This window comes from Pan paniscus, chromosome 17, assembly GCF_029289425.2.
Source record: "Pan paniscus chromosome 17, NHGRI_mPanPan1-v2.0_pri, whole genome shotgun sequence".
Classification (NCBI taxonomy): domain Eukaryota; kingdom Metazoa; phylum Chordata; class Mammalia; order Primates; family Hominidae; genus Pan; species Pan paniscus.
The window spans coordinates 73,726,124-73,736,337 of NC_073266.2; positions in this window are offsets into that span (position 1 = coordinate 73,726,124).

Sequence of the window (10,214 nt, forward strand, 5' to 3'; positions counted from 1 at the left end):
GTGAACATCTTCTGGTATGGTTCTTGGCCAGTTGTATATTTTCTTTGGAGAAATATGTCTGTTCAAGTCCTTTGCCTATGGTTTAATTTGCTGTTTGTTTTTTTTGCTGTTGTTCAGTTGTAGGAGTACTTTATATATTATGGATATTAACCCCTTATCAGATATATGATTTGTAAATATTTTCTCCCATTCCATGAGTTGCCTCTGTTGATAGTGGAGCCGTTTTTATGTGAGGTGTGTTGTTGTTGTTGTTGTTGTTGTTGTTTTTAGACCCTAGTAGCTGGGATTACAAGTGTGTGCCACCGCGCCCGGCTAATTTTTGTATGTTTAGTAAAGATGGTGTTTCACCATGTTGCCCAGGCTGGTCTTGGACTCCTGAGCTCAAGTGATCCTCCTGCCTCAGCATCCCAAAGTGCTGGGATTACAGGCATGAGCCACCATGCCCAGCCAGTGGTGCAGTTTTTATGTTTTTATGTGATCTTATTATCTGTTTTTTCTTTGATGCCTGCGATTTTGGTGCCATATCTTAGAAATCATCACCAAATTCCCAATGTTTTGAAGCTGTTTCCTACATTTTTGTTCCAAATTTTATAGTGTTAGCTTTCATATTTAGGTCTTTGATCCATTTTCCTTTCTTTCCTTCCTTCCTTTCTTTCTCCCTCCCTCCCTCCTTCCTTTCCTCCCTCCTTCCTTCCCTCCTTCCCTTCCCTTCCTTATTTTTTTTTAATTAAAAATTTTTTTTTTTTTTGCTGACAGGGTCTTGCTCTGTCATCCAGGCTGGAGTGCAGTGGTGTGACCATAGTTCACCCTAGCCTCAAACTCCTGGGCTCAAGTGATCCTTTTGCCTCAACCTCCTGAGTAGCTGAGATTACAGTTGTGAACCACTGTGCCCAGCCTGTTTTGCATTTATTTTGTAGATGATGTAAGGTGTGGGTCTAATTTTAATCTTTTACATGTAGATATCTGGTGTTCACAGCCCCATTTGTTGAAAAGACAGTCTTTCCCGAATAAATGGCCTCGACATCTTGTCAAAAGTCTCTTGGACATAAAAGTTAGCATTTACTTCTGGGCTCTGTATTTTATATTTTATTCCATTTATTTATATATCTATCTTTATGCCAGCTCCACACTATTTCGATCACTGCATCTTTGTAATAAGTTTTGAAATCAGGAAATGTGAGACATGAAACTTTGTTTTTATTTGTTAAAATTATTTTGGCTATGCAGTGTCCCTTGAGATTCCGTATGAATTTTAGAATGTTTTTCTCTATGTCTGCAAAAATACCATTGGGCCTTGCCTTAATTTATCGCTTACTATTAAAATTATTAAACACTGTTCAAAATCCAGCTTTAATCCACCACCTTCAGAAGCTTTTCATGACCTTCCAACCTTCTGAAACTGTGATAATATTGTATTAATATATTTTGCCTTAGCTGTTGCACAGGCAAATCAATGATTTAACACAAAAGTTTATCTCTGGCTCACATCACAGTCTAAGGCAGTGTCTTAGTCCATTTTCTATTGGTATAGCAGAATAGCTGACACTGAATAATTTGTAAAGAAAATATTTTATTTAGCTCATGGTTTTGGAGGCTGGGAAGTACAAGATTGGGTGGTTGCATCTGTTCAGCTTCTGGTGAGGGCCTTCTGCTGCATCATAACATGGCAGAAAGCATCACAGGACATGAAAGGTGTTTGAGAGACAAGCTGGATTTTATAGCAAACCCACTCTAGTGATAACTAACCCACTCCCATGATAACTCATTAATCAATTAATTCAGGAATGGGTTAATTCATTAATAAGGGCTCTGCCCAACCATCTCTTAGATGCCCCACCTCTTAATAGTGTTACATGGGGAATTAAGTTTCAACACACGTTTCAAAGGAGGCAAATATTCAAACCATAGCAGGTAAGTTGAGGGCCTTTACAGGGCCCCGCTCCTCCAAGTGTTGACTCAGACATTCAGGATGCTTCTATCTCATTAGGTATGCAATTAAGGACACATGATCACCAAGTTTGCCCCAGCAGAGGAAGAGCAAGATAGAGACACACTGGTTATTAAAGCCTCCACCTGGATGATACACACAAAACTCTATTCACATTTTACTGACTAACAGTAGTCACTTGGCCCCTTAACTGCAAGGGAAGCTGAGGAATGTGTAGGAGTGTTTCATTTGGTGAATACTGTTGCTGACACAAGCACAGACTGTGGTACCTCTAATTGGATACTTTCTATACTTTTGAAAGACATCTCTTGTATTATTGGCTTGTCTTCCTATTTAGTCTTGTGTCTGTCATGGCTCCCAGTTCTACTGTAAGTACTTTGAGAATAGAAACAATATGTCATGCATCTTTGTGTCTCCCTTCTTATGCAGCAAAATGGCTCTTGTATAATTGGTTCATTCAACATTCAGTCAATAAATACTTATTGAGTTCCCATATTGTGCACTGTTTTAGGAACTGGGAGTACCTTGGTGTGAAAATACACTGAATTCTCCGTACCTAATTTACAGAATCAATCAAATATTCACACAAATGAATGTAAAATTATAACTATGCTGAATGTTTGAAATTAAAAGCACATCATGTTTTAAAAAATGCTCTCATAACTAAATTTGAAAACAATGAGCCTGTGGAATAAACTAAAAAAGAAAAACCCAAACTCTTAAATGGACTGTGGAAAATCTTGTCCTATGGAGATTCCAATCAGGGAGAGCAATAGAATGAGGAGAAGGCAAATACAATGGTGTCAGGCAATTAGCAGGTGCTTCTGAACTCCCTGGAGGAGTGAGGTTTTCAAACAGCATTCCCCAGTCTCCTGTACTGTGCCTGGTGTGATAGGCAACATGTCAGGAGTAATAAAGAAAAATGACAGTGTAACTACAAACAGAAGAAACACATCTTTGGTACATTTCTATCCTGTCAGCAGTTTTCTGTCATAACCTAATGGGATCATATGAATAATTTTGTTTTCTCTAATAGGAACCAAATATATATATATATAATCTCATCAGGTTGTTTTTATATCATACTATGAAAAAATGAATACTAACATGATGAAAAGAAGAGATAAGCAATAGAAATACAAGTAAAATGGAATATTTGTGGGCATGATTATTTTAGATATTCATATGGCATCTGTGATAAGAATGTTGTTTCTGCTCACTCCTCTGTGCTTGATAAACTATGAGTAGTTATCCGAGAATGGCAGGCATCTTTGTCTTCCTATGTTTTTTTACTGGGAAAGGAATGTCTCTTTGACTTACATATGTCTATTTATTTATTTATTTATTTATTTTGTTCTATCATGTGCTTTTGAGCTTTCAGTCTGCTCCCATGGCATAATCCAAATGACTTGGACAATTTGTTATTGTCAGCTTTGGAGATGAGAACATGAAGACACCCTGTGGCCCTAAAAACATATCAATTCGAACTCAAAAGATAGTCATGTAAAATTATTTCAGCAAAGCCTCCTCCATTTTCCCCAGAATTGTTTGGACAATTTTATTTGTTTTTTGTCTGAGTTATTAGACAAGTTGCTCAACTTCTTACTTACTTGTAGGCTGGGTTGAAATCCAAAACTGGATCAACCCGAATTCACATACTACAGTGAATGCACATAATACGCATTACTAAACGGTGGTTGAAATTAAGTCAGTTGAATTGAACTGAACTGAACTGAAAAATTAAAGACTTGTGTGGTTCAGCAAATTAGAACATTCTGTTAAAAATGGACAATCCAATCTCTTGCCCTACAGTGACATGCTCTGCCTCCACATAGAGTGTAGGTGTATGAATAACCACGTGCTTAGCCAGTCGTGTATTCAAGCACTGAAAGCAGGTTATTTTTGTTGCATAATGTCATTGTGAATTTCCTGTCTTTGTAACTCAAAAAATATGGGTCTGTCACAAACCAAGAAAGAAGAAATGAATTATTCAACAATGGTGTTGGAAAAAATGGCTATTTGAAAAACATAAAATCCTCAAGTTAGATTGTCACCTCAGACCATATAACAAAATAACTTTCATCTGAAATTAAAAAGTGAAGTGTAAACAGTAGAATTATAAAAACTTGAAAGAGCATATGTGGACAGGGATGGGTGGAAGGTGGCAAGAGGGGCACAAAGCAATTTCTTCTTTTACTTTATGCATCTCTTTTGTCTTTTAAAAACAACAAGCAATAATGTCATGCATGCTTTTCAAAATGAGGATAAAATATAATATTTTCTTGACCAATATTTTATTGATCTCAGGGTTATGAAGGACTTTCAAAAGCAATGGAAGAAACACCAAAAGAAGATAAATACATCTGGACAACTTCTGCAAATCAATAAAGACATCATAATTTAAGAGATGGATAAAAAATTGGGGGAACATTTGAGACACATATTACAAATGTTAATATCTTTAACATATGAAGAACAATTCCAGCTTAATAAGAAAAACATGTACCATGAATTGGAAAAAAAGATAAAATAGATGTTGTGTGGAAAATAATTTTTTAAACCTGATAAAGTAATAAGTAAGCATATGACAGTTGTACCAGGATATTCATCAGAGTTTTGTTTGTAATATTTTAAAAATGAGGACCAATCTTAACATGTAATAAAAGAATACTAAGTGGGCTATTATTTGAATACTATAATAATGTAGGGATATTATAGAAAATGTATCAAAAGGGATATTGTAGAAAATGTATCAAAAATAGTAGTAGTGCTTATCACTTGATAGTAAGATTATTGCCATTTTAATTGTTTTCTTATACTGTCCTTATTGTTTTTCTAAAAGGAGTGTGTGGTATTATTTTATAATGAGAAAAAAAGAAACATTTATTTTAAAGCACAGGTCTTCTTTCCTTTTTTTAAAAAAGTTCATATATTAGGTGTAACGTCTTTACCTAGATGAAATGCTGTGGAAACTTTGAATGAAAGACTGAACATTATTTCTGTGCATCTAACTTTCACGGATTGCCAGTTTAACATACAGCATAAAAGACAGTGAATTAATTTAACTTTAACCTGACCCATTTAATATTAATATCTATGCCCACACTCTCCCTTGTTTCATTGTCATCTTCTTTCCTACCAGTTGGCTTATTTTTCACTAACGTGCTAGCTAACATAGGACACCTTGAGAGTGTAAATTGCACTTTCAAAATAGATCTTGTCTCTGTTCATGTCCCTTGGAAATTTTTAAGTGGAGTAAGTGAAACAAATAGCTGAAAGGTAGGCCCTTAGGGATGTTTGCTGACTTCTTCCTTTCAGAGATGTAGAGTGCGCCCACATTGTGAATTTTTTCTCATCATTTGGACAAGTCCTTCACCATTAATTGTGTTCTTTCTGCTCCAGGTGCAAAGCATCTAGATTATTCCTAAATAAACACAAGTCATCTTCATGCCTTTAGACACTTAATATCTTTGTTCACTTCTTGTCTTCCTGGTCCCTCTTTTCCATTGTTGGCTTCCAGTTTTTGTTTGTTTGTTATGTTTTTTTTTTTTAAGTAGAGCAGAAATGTGGCTGTGAAGTGTAAATAAAAAGGGAGATGAAAAGTACAAAATTAAGAAAAGACAATTCTCAGTCCTATACTTCATGATTGGTTTTGTAAGCAAAGCAGTTAGCCATCTACTCAGGGTGGGACCTATTCTGAATAAACATTCTCTCTCTGTGCAGGGCCTACAATTTGATCACTACTGAATGATCCTTTGCAATCATCATTGCCCTTTCCTGATAGCCTCCTCAAAAATTTAAATGCTCCTGAAAAGGACTAAAATTACTAGCACTTTGACATGAATAACTTTTAATAAATTCTCTTCCTACTCACACAAGAGATGGATGTTCTTCAAGATTTCATTCGTGATCAGCAAAACTGTGTGGGCCTGGAAGCTGGGAGTTCTAAAATTGGAGGATGAGGAAACAAAGGAGAAACTTTATAATATTGTACTGGGCGAGCCCCACGCTCATTCTGACCATGTGCCCAGTAAACTCACGCCCACCTATGTCCCACCATCAGGGTGAAAAGAGAAGAGCCAATTCATGATGACAGCTGCAAGGGGGTCAGTGGTAACTCTCAATGCCCACTGCTTCTTTACCATTAATTCCAGGGATATCCCATGGAAGCTGGGAATCTATAGAGCAGCCAGACATTTGCCTCAGGTTCAACTTCCTTATCAGAACAGGAAAATAATCACAATGAGGCGCCTAGTGAAAAAGTCACACCGTGACTGCCCTGGCCCTGCCTCAGCTTAAACAATAAAATATGAATTGCAGAACATGACCCAATAACAGGAAACAGGACCAGCGCAGAGGGTGCTTTGGTAAACAGCAGCAGTTTCTCCCACCAAGATCTTGATTAATGCCCTTCCCAAATCTAGAGAAAGGAATAAAGTTTCCATGTCAGAAGGGCTGACCACACACTCATGTAATGTCTATCTCTGACATCTCTTTCCAAGCCGTGCACTTGTGCCAGAATCATATACCCTGTCCTAGGACAGGTAATGACATGTAATGACAGTCTTTCCTGGCTCCACTTCCAGCTGCTTCACAATGGCTGCTAATAAAGACATATGGCTTTATGTTGCCCATCTGTGTTCCAAAAGCAAACATGCAATTGTGTTTTCCTCTTAGGTCTGCTCTCAGCCTAGAGGAATGTAGCCTGAGAAAGATGAGTCAAACTTGAGCTGACCTCTCACTGCTTCCTAGGCTACACTTCAATACTTCCGACAATGCTTCCAGATCTCTTGCTTCCACATAACATATTTATTTGTTTATTTATTTTTTTGAGACAGGGTTTTGCTCTGTTGTCCAGGCTGGAATGTAGTGGTGCCATCATAGCTCACTGCAGCCTGTTTATTTTCAAAGAACAACAGAACTGTAGTAGTCCTGTGAGCAATTCAACAGAATTAGTCCTTGTTCACAGGAAGCACTTGGATTCCAGTGTGTATGATTTTACTCTGTGCTGTTTATTTTCCATTTAATCCAAGAGACCCCAGAGGGTTAGTCAAAGAATTGAAAGCAGGGTTTGAAAAGAACTTAAAGAAGTTTTGCTATGGAAGCTCATGCAAAAATTAGAGATTAGAGCACAATGTTATTATTTTGAGCATTTATGAGGGCTGGTGGTTGAACATATTCATTCTCTCAGGCTTTCATGGCCTAACAATTTGGCATTAATGTTTTTGGGAACTTTTAAACTAAGTAACAGTACTGATACCTAATACTACCAAAGCAAATAGCATAGATAGATGGGCTTTCTGTTCCTTCTTTTCAGAGGCAGTTGAGTCAAGTCAATTTCTACCAAGAATTTTGGACAGAGAAATGTAGAAGATACAGTTGACTCTCAGTAGGTGCCCCCTCTCCCCTACCATGGAGGCAGCTACATGAATAATATTTAAGGCGAAATAATCCAGTCACTTGTGACACCAGAAGGGGATCCTCAGTGCTTGGTGGGCTGTGACAAGGCCACTGTGCAGACAATGATGGAATATAGGACTAACTAAAGCTGAAGAGAGGGTGACTGCAATACACAAGTAGCAGCGATAGGCAAAGGATGCTGGTTGGAGCACACACAGTACAGACATAAAAACCATGTCTCCATATACAAATAGCATTGGTAGGTGTCCCATATATAGAAACAGGTGTTGCCAAAAAGCTGAAGAGGTAACTCTTTCAGCTTTTTCAAAGTGGAAAAAATATCTAGAGCTCTCCAGAGCCACCAAAGTCATAGACTTTGCTTTAGAAAAGCAATGCAAACACTCCCTCCCCAGGTAAAGGTGGTATGCTGTTCTCAATTTCCCTTGTAGTTATAAATTCACAAAAATGTCACAGTTGAAAGAGACCATAGATACCTCCAGGCCAGCTTCATGGAGGCATAAAACCAAGGTCCCAATGTCTGAAGCTTTCTCAAGGACGTTTGAGTGAGTCTCATTTGTTTTGATTACAAACCCTTAGAATCCTACATTTGGCTTACTAAGGGCCAGCCTCCTTTATTTAGGGAAAGTTTTATAATCTTTAAATATTTTCCTATTTTTGGCAGGGCTTTTTGTGTATTTATAATACCTATACACACTTGCAAGTGGATTGGTGTACACATACACATACACACACATAATCTGTAACATCAATACACACACAATCTGTAACATCAATACACTTGCATGTGTGTATAAGTATTATGAACACTGAATATATGTATAAGTATACATATACACATCTATACACGTATAAGTTTATCAGCCTGTATCCTCTCAGAGAGAGTACATAAGAAGAGTTCATAAACTTCTTTAGTCGTATGTCACCTTTCCTGCTCATTTCATTCCTGTTTCTTCAAACCTACGTCTCTCTATACCTCTCTCTATATAGGAAAGGAAGAATAAAGTTCCTTATGATGAGACTGCAGTGCAATTTGAATTGAGTTTTCATTGCTAAATTACATCAGGCAAGGCAGAGGCATTGTCAGTGCCCATGGTACTGACATTTGATCCCTCTGTGCCTCAGTTTCCTTGTCTTTAAACAGAGGATAATAATAGTACATAAACCATCTGATAAGTTTGTGAGGATCAGATGAGATAATACATGAAAAACACTTCGGATAGTGTCTGACACATGCTCAATACTTAAAATATTGTACTATTATTAGCGTACAATGCCATAATTATACAAGTGATGAATTACCAATGAATCGGGTCAGAATTCAAAACAAATCAATAAATATGCATTACCTACTATGTGGAATCACTGTTGTAGCAAATACATGTTTATTAGTGGACCCTCAGTTCATACGCTGTTAAACATTTACTGGTTATCTGAGTGGACCACAAAAAAAATCAGGGTTAGCTGATTATTCTGCTTTCAGTAGGCTGGAACTGGGATAATTTCAGCAGGAAAAATGCACTCATTCCAATTGAGACCTGTCCAGAACATGCGGCTAAACAAACCTATTAATAAATTGTGACTTCAGTAATTAAAGGTACACACACAGACATCATGCATACTAAAATGACATTTTGTTAATAGACTGTCCTGGCAGGTTGGGGTGTTCTTTTAAGCTTTTTAGCAGCAACAAGCTGCTTCCTAGTCAGGAATCTTAAAATAACTATGTCATTACATAAACATTCGACATCCACCTTATGCCAACCCATGTTCTATTTCTTTTGGAAGAGAATGAAATAAGATGAATCGACGTGACCCAGGAGTCTGTGTTACAGAATGCTAATGTTCTTTGAGATGGTGGACATTCTAAAAGTTGTGAAAAAGGACCAGTGTTACAGGTATGGCTGACCTCTGCAAGATTATTTTATTGCAAAGGTTCTTTGGTTTTATAAGCTGACATGCCAGAGTCAACATAAATAAGGTGCTAGGGGAATATTGCCACAGAGGTAAGAGCATTAACTTATGTATCTACTTCAGCATAGCCAACTGGGCCCTGGGGAGGGGACCCAGGGACTTCGCTCAGCTAAATAAATAGCAAATATGGCCTAACAACTCAAAGAGCACCAGATTTATTGTCCTCAGAATTAAATTGTATTAGGAATAAACCAGAGATAGTGATAACCCCACTCAGACTGATACAAGATTTAGGCAACTTCAGCCTCTGAGCAAAGCTCCTGCATTATTGGAACTCAGGCAACAGTGAGACAGGTCAGACTGATGATTGGGTACAAGTCAAATAGATCCCATAGGGAGATATCAGACTTTTTGGTGAATAAGAGGAAGCCAAGCAAGTAGGGAGTCAGCATGGAGAGAGACAGGGAAAGAGGAAAATACCCAAGGATGGTTTAGGCTGCTTGCATGAAAGAAAAAACTTGGTGGTATATGGTGGTAACCAACTAGAGGCACTGAGGTAAAGCGGCAGAGACCAGCAACTGAATCTGATATCTAGGAAGGACTGAGTCACAGAAAGTAAGTTAAGAGACCAGAGACTAGAACTGGAACCAACAGACAGACAAACTAAATGCGGAGCCACTTGTGTAATCCCCTCATAAATTAGGGCTTTATTCATAGAATAAACTTTATTTGTGGAAGTAAACTTGTTTAATATGTTTAATAGCTAGTCCCTGAAGTTGAGCCCCAGTGAACCATAGCCTTACCACATTGAATTTGGGTTGTCCCTGTGACACATTTTAACCAATAGCATCTGACATATGTGACACTGTTTATCTTTGGAGCTGGGCCTTAAGATTTGCAGCTTTCAGTTTTGTTGAATTCCACCTAGAGTGCT